General features: G+C 46.4%; 1 long non-coding RNA gene and 1 other non-coding gene across 2 annotated transcripts; one reads left to right on the top strand and one right to left on the bottom strand.

Moving 5' to 3' along the window:
• Positions 1-11,417: 11,417 nt before the first annotated feature.
• On the top strand, positions 11,418-13,212 carry LOC125942777 (uncharacterized). Its single transcript, XR_007465349.1, has 2 exons — positions 11,418-11,609; positions 13,113-13,212. It is a non-coding gene; the product is annotated as an uncharacterized LOC125942777 (long non-coding RNA).
• A 3,949-nt stretch (positions 13,213-17,161) lies between these two features.
• Positions 17,162-17,234, bottom strand: Trnak-uuu (transfer RNA lysine (anticodon UUU)). The gene has a single exon. It is a non-coding gene; the product is annotated as a tRNA-Lys (tRNA).
• Between the last annotated feature and the right edge of the window lie 1,612 nt (positions 17,235-18,846).

The raw sequence follows: 18,846 nt of genomic DNA, 5'->3' as shown, positions 1-18,846 counted from the left end.
CCTTCTGACGGCTGCGCGCCGAAGTTGGAGAGCGCGTATACTGCGCACGTGCGTCCTTTCTTACTTGCCAGCCTGCTCGTTCGCTCGCTTCAACCGGGCGCGCACCGGTATGCGTGAGAGAGCGCAAAGTGTCACCTGCGCAGTCGCTGTCGAATCGCCTGAGTGAAGATGTCATATCGTGACGAAAACACTTAATTTGCTCTGGCAGCGCTCGGAGCGCGTCACTCTCTGCACCTTGCTTCTTGACGCTCCACGGCGCGAAAGACATGCTTTGCGTCACTTTTTCTGAAATCGAGTTTTGTTATATGGTCAGAAAGCAGCGATGTCTTTTGCGCACCACTTCCGGAAACTTAAGCATGATGCAATTATTTGTGGTACTCAGTCCAAACATCATGTGCCCGACACATGCGTGAAACCACCGAATATCGAACAGCTGGAGAGAAGAGCCAGGGAAGAGAAGGGGGAATCATCTCAGATTTGTTCTCAGAAACAGTAAATGAAAAAAAAAAAATCCCCGACGATTGCGATAATTCCAAATGCGAAATTTGAGCGCACCTTTATACGTGTTTTCAATTCGCCATATATTGGATGGCGCAGACAATCTGCCTCATGCGGCGCGTTGCAAACGATCGAAGTGTGGCGCGACTGCTTTGCATAATTTGGAGATTGCGAGGGCCAGCGTGTGGGTGCGATTCAGACCTGCTGCCGCCGAGTGACCTCCCAGACGACGCGCGGTACTCTGCCGATACCTACTTCACCGTAGCCTCCTGCGCTTTCCTCCTCGCGTCTTTCTTTACCCCGCGGCGCTCCGCGTTCGCTCTTTCATACTTCGCTGGTTCGCTCGGTTACGCCTCCGGAAAACGCCGACGCTGGCCGCAGGAACGGGCGCCTAATTAAGAGCTGTGCTCTGAAAGAAATTGGACGATGGAAATGCTAGGTGGTTTAGCGCTTTCAATAAATGGTCAGATGCCCATCGGCGGGAATCACTTGTATCACATGGAGTGGCTTAATTTACCGCATTGAATCGTTGAGACCTGTTCCATTGAACCATTAAGAGAGGTTTACAAGCATCATTGTGTCTTTCGCTTGCGTTGTTCTTTAACATAGCGTACCGAATTCCGTGTAAACACAATTCAATTCAAAGTGCTGGATTAAATTGAAGTCCCATGTAAAAACAAAACAAATTTTAAGAACTCCTTAGTTAGACTCAATACATTGCGACATTCCGTGTTGAGGCACAAAGCGTGTCTGGCGTTTCACAGCCCCGTAGCTGAGCAGGCCTCTTTATTCTTCCCAATAAACTATGCATTGCATTGAAGTCAACCCTGCAGATCGGACACTCGGTACTTGCCCGCGTGCCTTCTGCGATGATTCCCCGTTCTCTGCCCTGGCTCTTCTCTCCAGCTGCTCGATATTCGGTGGTTTCACGCATGTGTCTGGGCACATGATATTTGGACTGAGTACCACAAATAATTGCATCATGCTTAAGTTTCCGGAAGTGGGCCACAAAAGACATCGCTGCTTTCTGACCTTATCACAAAACTCTATTTCAGAAAAAGTGACCCAAAGCATGTTTTTCGCGCCCCGAAGCGTAAAGAAACAAGGCGCAGAGAGTGACGTGCTCCGAGCGCTGCCAGTGCAAATTAAGTGTTTTCTTCACCATATGACGACATCACCACTCGGGCGATTCGACGGCGACTGCAGAAGTGACAACTTGCGCTCTCTCACGCGTTCCGGTGCGCACGCGGTTGAAGCGAGCGAGCGAGCAGGCTGGCAGGTAAGAAAGGACGCGCGTGCGCAGTGGGCGCTCACGAACTTCGGCACGCAGCCGTCAGAAGGCGCAGCCATGCAGTTTAGTCTAAGGCCCTTGTATTCTTCAAAGGTAGCGCAAAGTCCTCCTCTCCCCGCCATTCCCTCCTTGCCCCTCCCTCTCGGCCGCCACTAGTGAGCGAAGCGCGCGGCCGCTACCGCCCGCTTCACATGCTATCGCATGCGGCGCGTTGAAGCGCTTGCCTGAAACGCGACTGTTCTGGGCGCATTTTCACAACGCTATTCGTACGTAAGATTTCTACGTAAGATATGTAGTACCTTCAATTATTAGTAGAATCTGCATCGCTCAGACGAGGAAAACGAAAGGTAGAACAAGTTAAACGCAATCCTAAGCAGTCTTTACTACTGCTGATTGTTTCTCGGAAACGAATGGTGTTCAGTTTACCTGACGCATTTACGAAAACAAGGAGCTACATCAAACTACGCACACACAACACGGCGGAGACATTTATGTTCACAATACCCCCCCCCCCCCCCCTCAACGTGTTCTTTTTTTTTTTATTTCCAAAATGCATCCGCGCGCTTTTCTTTCCCCGTCAGTTACATGACTAGGTTCCGGAGTGTGCGCGCGCTTTCTGCGTTTTGCTCTTTAATAGGCGACTCTTCCATTATGATCATTTTATTAGAAGTCATGCTGCTATTCATATTGCCAAAATGCGCCCTTTCGTTTGCGGCAAAGCATAAACCGGGACCTTTTTTTACTCAGTTGTTGGCCGACAGTGACCTCGCCAACGCACCCACCTTACCACGTTCATCACTAACCTGGTGAGAACAGCGATCAGAAACTCCTTCAGTAATAACCTCCCTTTCTTTCCGGTGAGCCATATCGCTCGCAGTTTGAGGTATCGTTTGCCACGAGGAACTGCAAGAAACTTGCCCCCCCCCCCCCCCCCTTGGCAATGCTATTCGAACATCCAACAGCACAGCAAGTGGGCATCGTGCTGCAGCCGAGCGCGTCTTCAAAATGTAAGGAGCCTACGCTCACGCACAAGGCACATGTGTCCCGGTGTTTCTACGCTCACTAATGGCACCGTTTTCCCGCGATAACGAAAGCCGCGCGGGTTATTCGTCACGTGTGAAGCCTCGTCCAATGGGAGAGCGGAAAACGGCGAAGAAGTCAGGAGAGGGGTAGAGGGCGGGGAGGAAATTCTCCTTTCCTATTTGAACAATGGTTTGCGCTACCTTTGGAACGTACAGGGACCTTAGTTTAGTCGCCGCTCCCGTGGTCTCTAATATTTTGCACTGGACTGTACATCAGCGCTTGTAACCTAGGGAGCTAGGCTGGTTCTTGCAGTTTATACAATTGAACCATTCAGCTTACTGATTATAAAGTGCCTTAACAAAATAAAATAATAAAAGAAAAGTTGCCGCCCGAACAGGGGCTCGAAGCCTGGACGATCAGGTTAAAAGCCTAACGCTCGAACGACTTTGCTATCCGGGCTTTTTTTTTTTATTAGCATCTTGGTACATAACACAAAGGAACACACACACAGAATTTACATCACGTTACAAGTAAAAGATTCGAGCGGTGATCTGCCCTGCTCACACCAAATGATTAAAATCGTTTCAGCTGAACAAGGTCATCCATTCGGAGCCACTCTGGTTGTTCCTGTTGGGCCTTAAACACATCTCTTATATAAGACATGCTCTCTACAAAATACTCTCGTACGGGGAGAACAGTCTCATCTGCATGTCTGAATGCCATTCGATTTTTCCATATACTGTGTAAGCTGGTAAGCATAAACATGTCCCACGGTACTTCGTCTTCGCCATCTACCGGTAGAAATCGTATACCGTAAGGCGATATCGGAAGCGTCTTTTTTAAAGTTCGCTGCAGCACGTCCCAGTGAAATACAGAGTCTGTGCAGTGAAGAAACATGTGGTCTATTGTCTCTCGTTTTCGGCAGATTAAGCAGTTTATGGACCGAGGGACCAATATTCCTTTTTCTTGAAGCCATGGCTTCACGGGCAGTGCAAGGTAGATATACCTGGTAGCGAAGCTTCCATAGAAGCCCATACGTTCAAAACATGGTTGCTTACCGGCGGTTCATGGGGCTTAGCGCCATCTGTGTGAGGAGGGAACACTTCCGGCGGAAGAAAAAATAATTTGACGTCATATCCGTCAAAAACAGAAGTGACGTCATTTTGTTCTTATAGGCGCGAAATTTGTTTTCGGAGGCCTGCCATTAGAGCTGTATATTCAATATTCAAATGCCCCGCCATTCGACTTCATGGGCGTTCCGAGTTTTCAGCGCGAAAAGCGATGCCGGAAAAGATCAGCCGTACGGGTGTCGAAATCGCATCGCTGCACAGAACATACTTTCTTTGGAGGCCGACGAACACTTTGGGCGTAGATTACGTAGAGTGCTCGTCCTTTCGTCGGACGCCAAGCCCGTCGGCCAGCGCTGTTGCACGAAAACAACTAAAGTAAACAAGTATCTGACGGTCGCAACTCACTACTTTTGACTGCACAGGTTAAGAAACAGTAAAACTACCCGCGTCACCTAATTCAGACAAACGTCGACATGCAACACAACACATGTGACGGGGGCGTATTGTAACAGGTGACCTTCACGAGTGCCCCTTTCCACGCACTCCAAGAGTTGCATGGCATTGCAAGTGATAGCGGCGTCAACGCCCGCCGCTATCGATGGGCGCTCTCACGGTGGGCCTTGAAAAAAGGTACATATTGATAATGATCTAGTAAAATACAGTTGTATCTTTTCTCGCCATGCATATATAAAATGAATTAGGAATTTTATTTTCACTGAATGAATCTAACTGCGTCTCGCTTTAATTTAAAAACGCTTTTTTTCTTTCCCAGTGTTTATTTCCTCCAAACATAGTCGCGCTTCAATCGCTGCTCCCATAACCACCCTTGCTGATGTCGGTGACAATTGGTTCTGAACCGCTTTTCGCCCGAAGCTTCGCGACCTATGTGGATCGACCTTGGGCAGTGTGCCAGTGTGCAGCTGAAAGAAGAATGTTTTCATCGAGGGCCGCACCGACATTTTTTAACTCTCTTCAGGACATTTTTTTCCGAGCCAACACAGTATATGGAACGGTACACAGGTACAGGCAACATAGTGTCAATGAGATCTTTATAAAGCTGTTTGCTTCCAACATCAGCAAGATACTGCGTCGAAAAACGAACTTTCAAACACTGAAATGCGCGCACAACCTCCCAAAGAAAGCCGCGCACCCGCACGTGTTTCACGGGGCTGGATGATACAACATATTCAGGCAGTTCTTCTTTGAACCAAGTTTGCATTACCATCCGCAAGAATGCGTCTTGTTGGTCTCAGAGGAACAGAAATCTGGCCACGAGTTGCCTGATAAACAAATGAGCCAAACCTAGGCCCTCCTTTCCCACAGATAGAAAGAGATTTGTGCGACTTGTCCTCTCCCAACTCGACCCCCAAATGAACACTGCGACGACTCGATGCAATCTCTGGACGCTGGTCCGTGACATGCACAGCGCCTGAAGCACGTACCACACCTTTGCCACCAAGAAAAGGTTGCATACTGTGGCCCGAGCAAAAATTGAAAGATCACGGCCACCCCATTTCTGCGTACTTTCTCGTGTGCGCTCAGTTTCCGCTTCCCAATATTTTGCAGGTTCTCGATAGTGGTCTAGCGGCACTCCCAAATATTTGACCGGCGACGTTGCCCACTGAACGCTCTCGAACATAACAGGCGTGTAATCCCAATTGCCGTGCCCAGAAGCCAAAGCACTTTTCCCAGTTTATCACGCTTCCGGAGGCTTTGCAAAACCTAGCCGCGTCTTTCACCGCTTCAGCTATACTGTCTTTATCTTCACAGAAAATAGCGATATCATCCGCATATGTAAGAACTTTAACATCGGTGGACAACATCGTGAAGCCTCGCACTTTTTCGTTTGACATAACTTTCAGGCAGAAAGGTTCCAGATACAGTGCAAACAGCAATGGAGACAACGGCCACCCTTGTCTCACTGAAGAACGAACGGCGATCCTTTCACTCAGTTGCTTATTAAGAATGATGTTTGCCGTACAACCAGCATATGCCATTTTGACTCCTTCCAAGAGCACTCGGCCGACATTCACGTGTTCAAGGATAGAAAACAGGATATGCTGGTTCACGCGCTCAAAGTGCTTTTATATGTCTAGTTGCAACATTGCTACACGTATATCAAATGAATCGCAGCATTCCAATACGCTCCGTGCTACATGAATATTTGTCTGTATCTTGCGTCCTTTTATTCCGCAAGTTTGGTGCGGGCCAACGATAGATTTTATTACATTCTGCCACCTTCTGCCCAGAACCTCCATGAAAATCTTGTAGTCCACATTAGTGAGACTTATGGGCCGATAAGCTTTGACTGACAATCTCTTAACCGGGTCATCACTTTTCGGAACCAAGACGATGCGAGTTCTTCGAGAAGACGGAGGCATCATCTGTTTTTCGTACGTTGCTTGAATTACGTTGTGTAGAATATGCGCTATGTCCGCTTTGAATGCTTTGTAAAAAGCTGCGCCCAGCCCGTCCGGTCCAGGTGATTTACCAGAGCTTAATTAGTCGATTGCGTGTTCCATTTCCGCTGCACTGATCGGCTCATCAAGCCCAAGCTTGACTTCATCATTTAAGATAGGCATCAGTGCCAAAAATTCCGCCGCAAGGCCCCTCTTGTACGTTTGACTCGTGACCCAGTAGTCCTTCGTAGTAATCAACAAATGCACGCTGAATAGTGTTGGAATCATGAGCAATTTCGCCATTGTAATCTATCCCTTTTATCTCGTTGTTGACTGCATATCGCCTTTCGTCACAGAGGGACCGTTTTGTCGGCATCTCGCCCAACCACAGCCGTTCTGTACGTGCTCGTGTGACTGCTCCTTTGTATTTTTCTTTGTCCATCAGTTCTAATTTATTTTTTGTTTCTCTTATTTCTTTTGCAAACTTTCCAAACTCAGAAGCAAATTTAAGCGGCTATGAAGTTCTTTTTCTTCTGCCTTCTCCCCTTGGCGTAGCACACTCGCTCTTTCTATAACGCTCATTTTTATTTCCTCTTTAAAATGTTCCCGGTTTGCAATAATGTCTCCATGATCACCCGTTTGCAAACGGTCCATTTTTTCTTGAACTGTACGCACAAAAATTTCATCCTCAAGAAGCTTTACATTAAATTTCCAAAGATTCCAGCTGAACTTCGACCTTTTGGTCTTCGTTCCCAGTGAAAACATTACCATGCAATGATCGCTGAACGCAACGCTTTTAACCAAGTAGTCATTGCACATTGGGACCATGCAAGCTGACACATAAGCTCTGTCGAGTCTTGCGTGACTTGCTCGTTGGAAATGCGTAAACTGCGGACGGGCTCCTTCTCACAGTGCACTCACAACGTCTTCCAAGTTGTACTCTTGGACAATTGCACTCAGAAGTAACGAGATTTGGCTTCTAATGGTCGCGTTCGTAACTGTGTCCTCGGGCATGCAAACGCAGTTAAAGTCGCCCATAAGGGTAATATATCTAGGAGACTTCAGATAGGGCTGCAACATTTCAAAGAAAGCTTTGCGCTCAATTTCCTTATTTGGAGCATAGATGCACACTACGCGCCACTGTACATCAAGATAGGAAAAATCACACATGACCAAATGCCCTGTGTTGCAAACTGTCACACATTCTTCAATAACACCTAAGGAATTCCGGATTAAAATGGCACACCCTCCCGATGTACCAACAGAATGACACATACATACATTGTAGCGGCTTCTAAAGGGCTCAACCATGTGGTTCGTCTGATCTTCACTTGCGACCTTTGTCCCTTGCACTGCCAATACGTCCACACCGTTGTCGAGCAGTAAGCGACTTAATTGGTATTGACGTCGCCTCGCTGCCAGTCCCCTTACATTAATCGTGGCAAATCTTAGTGCTGCTTCTGTTCTGACTACCATGTGCGTGACAAATTAAAAGGACCGAACAGTTTCGTGCTCACCTTCAGCCGCAAAACACCGAAAAGAGGAGCACATCAGTTGTGTCCCTTCAAGAGTTCTCGAACACGCCCAAGAGGTGTGCGGGCCCTCCGCAGCACGCAGCGTCAGCACACGTCCCTTACAAAAATGAGTATTGAATTTCCGTTGTCGATTTGTTGAACTATCATTGATTCCATGGAATTTCTATGAAATTCCAACACTCAATGAGCCAGCACAATGAGATTTCATTAAAAAATCCGTTGTGCATTGCTCAATAAGTTTTCTGTTGACGAATTTTCATGGATTTCTCGTTGCATTTTCTCACTTAAGGCGCGCGATCGAATGAGGGAAGCCAGGCATCCTGGCTAACTGTTTGCTTTACGTTCGGATATGCGCTGCCATCGTAGGCCGAAGATTGCCATTCTTGAATTTTTGAGGTCACTCTCCCACCTCCCCCAATCCCCCCCCCTCCCCCCGTCTTACCCATTGGCGGATCCAGAAAAGAGACCCTGCGACAAAACAGCGAAAACGTTGTCCGTGTTTACTTCTCTCCGCCCACGTGTAGCCTCGCGCTGTAAGCACACACTTCAGGATGACGCACCAACTTGCCCAAACTTACGTTTCCTGCTGTCCACGAACTAACCACTGAGCGCCTCTTTTGTTGCGCTAATACCCCTCACCATTTATTTACAATGGCTGGCGACAGCATGCCTAGCTTCATGCCTTGCTCAATGCATGCAGAAGCAGACAGAATACTAACATATGACTGGTTTTTGAACTTGTGTTTCGAACCCATCATACGTCGATGTATGGATCCCACTGGTGTCTACTAAAATGTCTATTACGTGGCATCGCAAGCTATCACGCGGATACAGAGCCAGTGGTTTGGCGACCTCGAGTAAATTTTCACTCTTACTTTACGGCAAGACATGCAACAAAATGCAGTGCGATTCCCACCGACGGTTGGCAGAGGTCGTGCGACCAGCCACAATGATGATGATGATGATGATTATATTTATCGGCATCAAAAACCTTTGAAACAGGGCGGAGACAAATGTCACCTAGCCTGCTTGGTTTATTCAAGATTTACAACATCTGTAAATGGCGACTCGACTCATGGAGACTCATGTTCACAGCAGCAAGCGCGACCTGCCCAATCGCATCAACAAAACATTTCGCGATTGATGCCGTTCACGTCTGCTCGCGCCGTCATCGCCGCGTAACATTATCTTCAGCGCATTGGTTAACCAGCTTTGCCACTGCGTTCGCGCGACTGAGAAATCAAGCTCTTAGCGAATGAGCCAGAACAGTGGTGATTCGCGATCATTTGCGATCGGTTGCTTTGTGACCAAATTGATCGAAGTGTGGCCTTTGAGATCTGGTGCGCTGAGGTGATCTCGAAGGCTTTGCTTAAGTGTTGTCCTCAACACTAAATGATTGTTTTAACGCAGCCAATAGTCATTTGCACAAGGATATATTTTATTGTATTACACTCTGTGTATAACTGACGACATATAAAAAATACTGAAGTTTTTCGAAAAAAAAATGATGTTCGATGTTTTTTACCAAAACTAGCGAAGTCTAAAAAAGTTAACAAGCAACATTGGTATATCATTTTTTTTGCGTTTGTTTATGTCGCCACTTCTCTTTTTTTTTTTTCTTGGTCGGCGTGTGCGCCACGTGTGTGTCGTGAGCTCTAAGCACGTGAGTGTGTGTTGTCATCTGCTGCTGCGCGATAAGGATCATTTTGTCAAGAGCGTACAAGACGAAAAGCGGGATGTATCTATATACCGTCCGTGCATTGGCTGACGCGGAGGTATGCTAGCGACTCGGTTGTGTGGACGCGGGCACGAAGAAAGGAGCGCCGACTGCCCCAACGATACTGTGACTGCGGTAAGCACTTGTCTCGTGTTGTGTGTATAACTGATTTCCTAGCTGAATGTATCTTTCACGCCTGGTTCACGGCGCCAGTGTCAAAGAATTTTGTGCGGGGCCGGTCCGGTGTGCGTGTGGCGTGTTGCATTCGCCTTCCGCCGATGGTGCGCCAAGGTGTGGGCATGTCGTCCGTTTAAGCTGAGCATTTAGCAGCCAAGCCGATTTATCTGTACTGCAGTTTAAGCAAGTTTGTCGCAATCAGACCACTTAAATACTGAACTGCAACAAACCACTTAAACAGGGGCGCTTGTTTATGTGTTCTCATGCTCGTCCCTACCCGTTGCGCTGCAAGGTCGCGGGTTCAGCTCCGGCCGCGGCAGCCGGATTTCGAATGGGCGAAATGCAGAAACCCTCGTGCTTAGATATAGGTGCTCTTTAAAGATTCCCAGGTGGTTAAATTTAATCCAGAGCCATACACTGCGGTGTGGCTTATAATGATATAATGGTTTTGGCTCGTAAAATCCCAGAATGTGATTGATGAACATATTGTTTGACCCTGTTTTTTAAGTGGTACTATTACAGCGGGGCCCATGCCACATCCGTTTATGTAAACATCGAACTCGCTGTCCGTTTTTTTGTTGTACGTTATAAAATAATCATACAGAAATGTCGTGAACGATATCGTGTCATGTCTAAAAAAACAGTCAGTTTGATCGTTCGCGAATGGAATGCTATCGTATTGTAAAAAAAAAGAAAATAAATGCTCACAGCGCATGGGATCGACGCCACCAGTTTCCCTCCCATCCTTGGATATCTTTTTCACGTTGCAAAACTATTTCTACGAAATTATTGTTCTACTGTTAATAATTTGAAAACCAAGATTTTACTCGTGGCGTATGATAGAAAAAACACGCTAGTCAGGTGTTACTATAAGTATATTCCTTCGCGCAAAAGAAAATGGAAAATAAGATCTGTGAAAGTATGCAAGCCAGAGAGAGAAAATATGCAAGTCGGAGGACTGACAAGAATTGCGACTTTTATGTACTCGGCGCAGAAAAGTGCCTTTAGCCGATGTTATATTGTCAGAAATTTCTTTTGAAGTTCTTTAAATGTTCTGCGAAAAACTGTCGGTAAAAGAAATTGGTTCTTGGTATTTCACTATATCTAAAACATGCCGTGATCAATAAAAAGTTCAACTGATTCATTCAGTCACATAAAAACCGTGTTAACACAGTAGCTGGTACCAACATACACTTACTTAAATAAGCATCAAGTGCTTATTTACATCTTTTATACTTGAGGGCATTTCTTTGTGTAGCTTGCACAATACTGCGTTTATACAATTATTTAAATAGCGGCATCCACAGCATCTGGAGAAAAGGGTATGGCAGTTGCTGGTGCAAACTTGCGTGACACATCAGCAGCAGAAAACGTTCTTATACCAGCTGGTTAATGCTTTGTGTGAATGTAAAAAGAATGTTTAAGACTGTTACCTGCGTTCGTGAATATTCTTACACACAGAATAAACAGTGATAAGACAACAAGCCACAGTTGAACATGCCCTTCCTTGTAAAAAGTTCCTGTGCACGTGCTCCATATTACTTATGAGTGTGTAGGTGTTGAGGCCCTCTAGCAGCATTATGTAGGAATTCCATGACTCTGGACAAGAAAAACCGAAAAACACTGCAACAATGTTGTTCCTGTTAGCCTTCAATCCGTGCCAGCTTTTATAAGGAATATTGAATACTGTGGGATCTTAAAAAAGAAGTTATGATGTGCTCATACTGCTGATTTTTACGTTCCTTTTGCTGCTAGAAAAAATAGCTATGGTAATATTTTTTTCATTCAAAACTATCTATGCAGCATGTGTGCCACTCAAGTGCAACAGTTCACGAGGCATCCCAGGCCCCGAAAGGAGAAGTTGGAAGAAGATGCAAGAGCAGCATGCCAATGTTGTTGGTGAGAGCCTTGTAACATTGTCACATCATACATAAATTTTTAGAATGCTAATCTCGTAAAGCGGTTACTAGCACACAATGTTTGCAGAAATTCAAACAAGACAGAACTTGCAGAAGAAGAAGGCTGGAAGAATGGTTAAACAAAAATATCACTAGGACCAACATTTTGGCAAGGGAATTGTCTTAAGTCAAGCCAGCACCTGATTTCTGCTCCCCCACTTCATTGGGGGAAGATGAGAATGATGCAGGCAGTGCATAGAGTAAGGTGAGGGAATTGTAAGTGTGTAAAAAAGAGGACAGAAAGAAAACAAGAAGGTGTAGGTTTCTTGTAATAGTGAACATGTAGGGCTACTAGTGTTGCTTAAGTCCAAGTAGGGGTGACAAACCTAGAAGACAATTTGTGTGTATGCAAGTGTTTCCTTTGTTGGGCCTAGTTAAACGAGAACGAAGATATATATATATGGTTTGGATACTGCAAAAGAAAGAGCAATAAAAAGAAAGAACTAGAATCTCAGTTGTATCCAGATATTTTTGATCAAGCCAAGAAGCATGAAATGAAAGCGAAAGGCACGAATGCACACCTTGTCGAAACCAGAGGGCATTAAAGTAGAGATAAAATAAATGATCGATTGAGTTATGAATTCATCATAGCCCACCCGCTAGCACACACACACAGTCCTAGGTGTATTTGTGCTCTAGATGACTATGATGGCACATTTCAAAACATTGTTAGCTGTTTGCGACACGCTACCTTTTTTGTTGCTCTTTTTTTAAAAAGACCTGCAAATCTTTTTTAATAGAAGATTCTCGGCTTCACTCAGATCTCACATATAGCTTATTGCTATCACAAGGTGGCATTAACCCTACTCATGCTAAATGCTAGCCTCGCCATTAGCAGGACCTTAGCAGCCATACGAAGATGAAGAGCCTCTTCACGTTTGTGTGACAGGCACATTATGCATGAAGTTCATTTAGTTCAGCAGGCTTCATGAACCTTAGGAGATTTGAGGTCTTTCACTTAGTCATAAAAAGAGCTATACAGGAAGTAGTGCATTGCAAACAGAGGCAATATTCTCAAATATGCTTTGCAAGCCTTGTGTTGACATAGTGACCATATGTTAATTTTAAAGTTGTAATTTGTGATAAGCATTTAGGCAAGAACACAAAAATATTAGAGGTCTGTTCTCGTGCATGATAAGAACATCAAGCTAGTTTGATCTGAATAGAAGTTCACTTATTGCATATATGCACATATTTCATAGTTCACTGCATAGAAGTTCCTTGACGATCCTGTGTCACAGCAGAGACATCACTCTTGCCACGTTTACCATGGCTCGTTATACTGTTCTTATACCTTAGGCAGAACAATTTCACCTGCATTAAACCACAAGCTTTAAGCACTAATATAACTTGCTTACTTTTATGGCTTTAAGCATAATCTTTCACTGCTATTGATGACGGTACATGTTGGTTATCTTACTGATTACATATCTTTTTTTTTCAGAATATGCCAGCACGAAGTTTCCAGGCGCAAGTGTTTCTTATATAAAAGAAAGCCTATTCTCTCCCCTCACAAGGGAAATAAAATCACTATATAAAAATGCCTTTTCATGTGCCTTTTTTGTTTTCCTGTTGGCTGCAGTTAATATTCAGCCTCAGTGAGCCAAATCTTGCTACTTTAGACCTTAGTGAGATATATCCCAGTACAATGAAAATACAATGAAAATCCATCTCGATCTAAATCCAATGAATATACAATAACGAACCAATGGAGAAACAACACAATAATACTACAATAGATTTCCAATGGAATCACGGTGGCCACTTTTCCATGACTGCTCAACAAATCTACAATGAAATACCAATAAAATTCCACAATTTTTTTGTTGATGGTGGCACAAAATATCTATGGAAAACCAATGGAATTCCAACAACATTTTTTGTAAGGGACTGCACTTGATAGTTCCTTCGTGCGTCGCCTCTCGTCGTTCGCCATGCCAGAAGGGAGCCGTGGTTTCTACGTCGGTGTAGTCGTCGCTGGCCTTTTGTCCGGCTGGACGTTGGGTTTCGGGCGAAACGTCGCCCGGCGCTGTCCTGCCGATTTGCGGGGTGGTTCGGCAATGCTTGTAGGAGGACCTTGAGGCTATTCGACGCAGGCCTTGTCGTGAGTCCTCTTTGCTGCCGCAGTGCTCATGCTTGGTTGGACGACGTCCATGCCTTCTTCGTCCCCTATTGGTTTTACACCTTCAGTAGAAGTACTTGGTTGCCTTGTCCTTCCGCAGCAGCAACCTTAAGGTCTTCAACAGCCTGAATAGGCGCAGCGGTCTTGTCCTCGGTCTGTGTCGTTGCCCCGCCTCCGCCAATAACGTTAGGCGTAGGAGCTGGCGACGGCACGTTCTTTCTGCTGTTCTCGCCTCCGCCTAGGCCTCATCCGCGTCCATGACAAGTTCGGAATGATCCTCTCTTCTCATGGGCCCTGTGTCATTTGTGTACGTTTTGACGCACTGCGACTTATCATGGCCGAAGCGGCGGCACTGACTGCAACGGGGTACTTTACATTCACGTCGGACGTGTCCTGAGGTATGGCATCCCAGGCAAAGTGGAGCTCTTCCAGGAACAACAACGAGGGCCTGTTCTCCGGCAATGCGTAGCTGGTGCGGCAGGTCCTGAATTGTAACACCAGGCTTCTACTTCAAATAGACAGAACGCGTTGACGAACCTTTGTCCATGACTCCCTGAACGCGCCAACGTTCCTTGGCGACTTCCGTCACGGTACCGTACGGTGCAAGGGCTGTTCGCACGTCTTCATCCTGCACGTTGTACAGAATCCAGTGGATCTTCATCCTCACGTCCTGGTCACCGGGATTAATAACAACGCACCGACGTTCTTTCACTGTCACTTCACGGGCGGAGAGCAGCTTCTTCATTCCTTTGGCACTCTTGAACGTGATAGCTCAAATGTGGTTCATTTGGTACGCTTGGCGTACAACAAGAGGGCGAGCACTCTATGCCCAAAACGTTCGTCGGCCTCCAAAGAACGTATGTTCTGTGCAGCGATGCGATTTCGACACCCGTACGGCTGATCTTTTCCGGCATCGCTTTTCGCGCTGAAAACTCGGAACGCTCATGAAGTCGAATGGCGGGGCATTTGAATATACAGCTCTAATGGCAGGCCTCCGAAAACAAATTTCGCGCCTATGAGAACAAAATGACGTCACTTCTGTTTTTGACGGATATGACGCCAAATTATTTTTTCTTCCGCCGGAAGTGTTCCCTCCTCACACAGATGGCGCTAAGCCCCATGAACCGCCCGTAAGCAACCATGTTTTGAACGTATGGGCTTCTATGGAAGCTTCGCTACCAGGTATATATACCTTGCACATGATTTCACGTTCGCTCGCCACGGTGGCAGGAAGTGGAATCCGACTGAGCTATCCGGGCTGCTCGGTTCTTTCTTGATTGCCTTTATTCAATTCACACCGAAATACGTACATTGTACAGTCTGTTTCACACTTAGGGGAAATATCGGAGCGCATTGCATCGCGATGCGGCGAGCGCTGGAGTCGGGTGCCGGAAGCAGCTCGCGCAGGCGCAGACGCTCGAGGCGCGTTATCTTGAACCGCGTCGACTGCTCGACACGGATGGCCGCCAACCGCGTCGACAGCTCGACGCAAGATAACGCGCCTCGAGCGTCTGCGCCTGCGCGAGCTGCTTCCGGCACCCGACTCCAGCGCTCGCCGCATCGCGATGCAATGCGCTCCGAGATGTCGACGCGGTTCAAGATAACGCGCCTCGAGCGTCTGCGCCTGCGCGAGCTGCTTCCGGCACGCGACTCCAGCGCTCGCCGCATCGCGATGCAATGCGCTCCGAGATTTCCCCTAAGTGTGAAACGTTATACGTAATGTCTTTCTTGCACATATGAGTTAATTATTTCGCCTCAAGAAAGTATGAATTCTTCGCTTATCTTTCACGTGGGCGAGCGCCACGGCTCGCCTACATAATAGCACTGGAGCGCACTTTTCAGCCGGATTATCGCGTTCGGCGATGTATTTTAGTATTTGTGCAATCATATTCCGAGCCGCATTTACTACTTGGGAATAAGATCAGTACTTTGACTGTAACACACGACGGCTCCTTTAACAAAGATGACTGCGTGCAGTAATAAATGTTTTGAAAATGACATCAGACAGCGTATTGCAACACGCCAATTTCATGCACAGGAATTAATTTTATGCATACGGCACTATAATAAAGGTCTATTCAATGCTTCGTAGTCAAAATGAACATCGCATACTGCGCTATTTATTTACGAAATCTGGCCACTTCGCTGCAGTTTTAGTTGAGAATACTCTAAAATTTCATCGCGTGTCTGCGTTGGTTGGCGCAAATATTCAATTTTTCGCTCAGTGTCGTTATACGTTGCTAATCAAGCTGTGTAAATAAAATGCGTTTGAACAAAAAAAGACGTTTCAGTGGGGTCCCATATCGATTGCTAAGACAAATTGACGGCGAAAGCTTTAATGCGTTGACGTCATTTTTTTGCGATTGTTTGCTTATGTTGAATAATTATTTAAATAACTGTTAATTGGTCGTAATTCGGTTTAATTGCTTTCTTACTGGCTGTTACGGAGTCTTTAATTGACCCTTATTATTACGTACTGCTCTTTGGAACTCTTAATTAGTCTTAATTTGGCGTGACCATTCTAATCACGGAGTCTCGAATTGATGTTAAGTATAGTCTCTATCACTGTTCACAACCCTTAATTACTTTTAATAATCCTAATTATTCTTAGTTACTTAGTAATTCACCTTAGTTACGTAGTAATTCACCTTTGCACGCTTTAATAAAGGTGTATGTTCGTGAATTGGTCTCTGTTAATTACCCTAATTACTTTTATTTATAAGTTGAAACTCTTGAATTACTCATAATTAGTTTTAGCTACTAGGTGATGAATTCACTTTTACATGCTTTTTTGAATGGGAGAGGTCCAGTATGCCGCTTTCTGTTTTGCTACCGCAAGTGTTGTCGACGAAGGTCTCATTCCACGACTAATGGGCCAATTAAGCCTTTCGCTCAATTAGGCGCCGATGCCCATTAACGCGCACACACGAGCGCTTATGCTCCAACGCGTGCACACGCGCGCACACAGCGTTTCTGAGACCGCATCCGCACAGCCCCCCATATGAAAACGCTAAAAGGCACCCAACGCCATTCTTTTGGAGCAAGGCAACACCTATTTAGATGCACTGGGGAGCGAGGTGAGCTTGCTAGGGAGACCGCGCATGCGCAGACCCTGGCACTACTTTTTCACCGGCGCGCTCCACCGGTGAAAGGCCACCGGTCCGGCGTTCCGAGTTATTTTGTGGGCACCGGTACATTCATTCCAGCCCAGCAAGGGCTGATAAGAGAAACATTCAAAACTCTGGAACGTACATCAGCGCTTGTAACCTAAGGAGCCAGTCTGGTTCTGGTTCTTGCAGTTTATACACTTGAACCATTCTGCTTACTGATTATAAAGTGCCTTAACAAAAAAAAGAATAAAAAAAGGTTGCCGCCCGAGCAGGGGCTCGAACCCTGGACAGTTAGGTTAAAAGCCTAACGCTCCACCGACTGAGCTATCCGGGCGTTTTTTTTTTCTTCTTTATTACCGATTTGACATACAAAAAAAGTCCAAATGATAAAAACATCAGCCTACTTTGGCTGATGTAGGAGGGACTAAAATCGTCTCAAAACAACGAAATCATCGAGAACAGAAGTCTATTCGGGCGGTTCGGCTTGCGCATGATACACTTCCCCTTAGGGTCACAACACTTTCAATAAAATTTTAGCGCACTGAGTGGACGTTAACATCGGCATGTCGCACTTGCATTCGTGTCCTCCAGAGACTGTGGACGCCCAAAAGCATGATTAAGTCATATGGTACTCCAGCTTCCTTTACAATGTGCAAGAACCTGATGCGATATGGGCGCAGGGGAAAATCTTTTTTGACTGTTCGTTGGAAGTCACCCAGCAGTCAATAAACACCTGCCCTACTGTCTCAGGTTTTTTGCATAACAAGCAGTTAGTCATCCACAGGACGAAAATCCCCTTTTCACGCAGCCACGTCTTAACAGAAAAAGTATTACAGTGTAATTTAAAGAAAAACATTTTCACAGATGGGTTAACTGGCGTTCTTTTAACTCGCTTCAAAACATCTTGCCCGGGCCTCCACTGTGAGGTAAACGATAAATAGGAGTCGGCAACATTAGACAGTATTAGTTTAGCGCGCGCAACGGCCTTGCGCACGCAACGCGCCAGCGGGGGCACGACTGCGCATGTGCTGAACCTATCAGAGATGCGTGCGTTCGCGCGCGTATGGGATACGCGCGCTAGTTCTCCGGGCTTGCGTTGCGCTCGCTACATTCGTTGCGTACCCTACCGGCGGCCCTCTCGCGAGATCTCGCGCTGCCGAGAGCTTAAGAACATGGCGGCGACCGACAGCAAAACAAGCGGGTCAGTGGTCATGGCAGCGAGCAAATCCCGTGTGCATCTCGGTATCGCCCTCGATTTGGAGCTCCTTGCCTATGTGAGGAGCTTAAATCCATTCGCGGACCCTGTGCAGTGGACCGTGATCTCTGCAAAGATGCATGATATCACTGGGATGCCGTTTATTGCCCCGAATGTCTGCAGTCGAACGGAGCTCCTGCTATCCTATTACGCTGCGAAAGACATAGTCAACCTGATAAAGTAAGTTCCGAGTCTGATTGCGTGAATTTTTGTTCGGCAATTGCTTGCGAATTTGTGCACCGCACGATTGTTTCACCATCTGTTTGGATAGGCGAGCCGCCGGAGCAAAAGGCACAGTGCATCACGGCCGACCACCGTCACGTTTTGAGCACTGCATATTTTGTCGGGGATCAGCAGGAGACGAGCAAGTTCACTCAGATCCCGTTTCTCGAAGCGGAATTGTTGCCGAAACAACGTAGACTCCACTTGGTCCACATCGAGGAGTTCGTTGCGCGAGCGGTATCGCAGCAGCTCGCTTTCACGATCGCACCTTATGCGGTATTCTATGTCGTCAAGGCTGCAGTAACCTTTCAAAAGCCACCGCTCGCGGTTTGTGAGCATCAGATTGTCTTTTTCTTGCCATGAAAGAGTAGCCAAAAGGCGGCGATTCCACAAGATGCTTGACGGCATTCTCTTCCCTTGCTGCTGCTCGCCTGAACACAGAATCGGCGCGAACGGCGCGAAAAAGCTT

This window comes from Dermacentor silvarum, chromosome 1 (genome assembly GCF_013339745.2).
Source record: "Dermacentor silvarum isolate Dsil-2018 chromosome 1, BIME_Dsil_1.4, whole genome shotgun sequence".
Lineage (NCBI taxonomy): Eukaryota > Metazoa > Arthropoda > Arachnida > Ixodida > Ixodidae > Dermacentor > Dermacentor silvarum.
The sequence above is the reverse complement of the archived record's forward strand: the minus strand, read 5'-3'. Positions and strand labels throughout refer to the sequence as shown.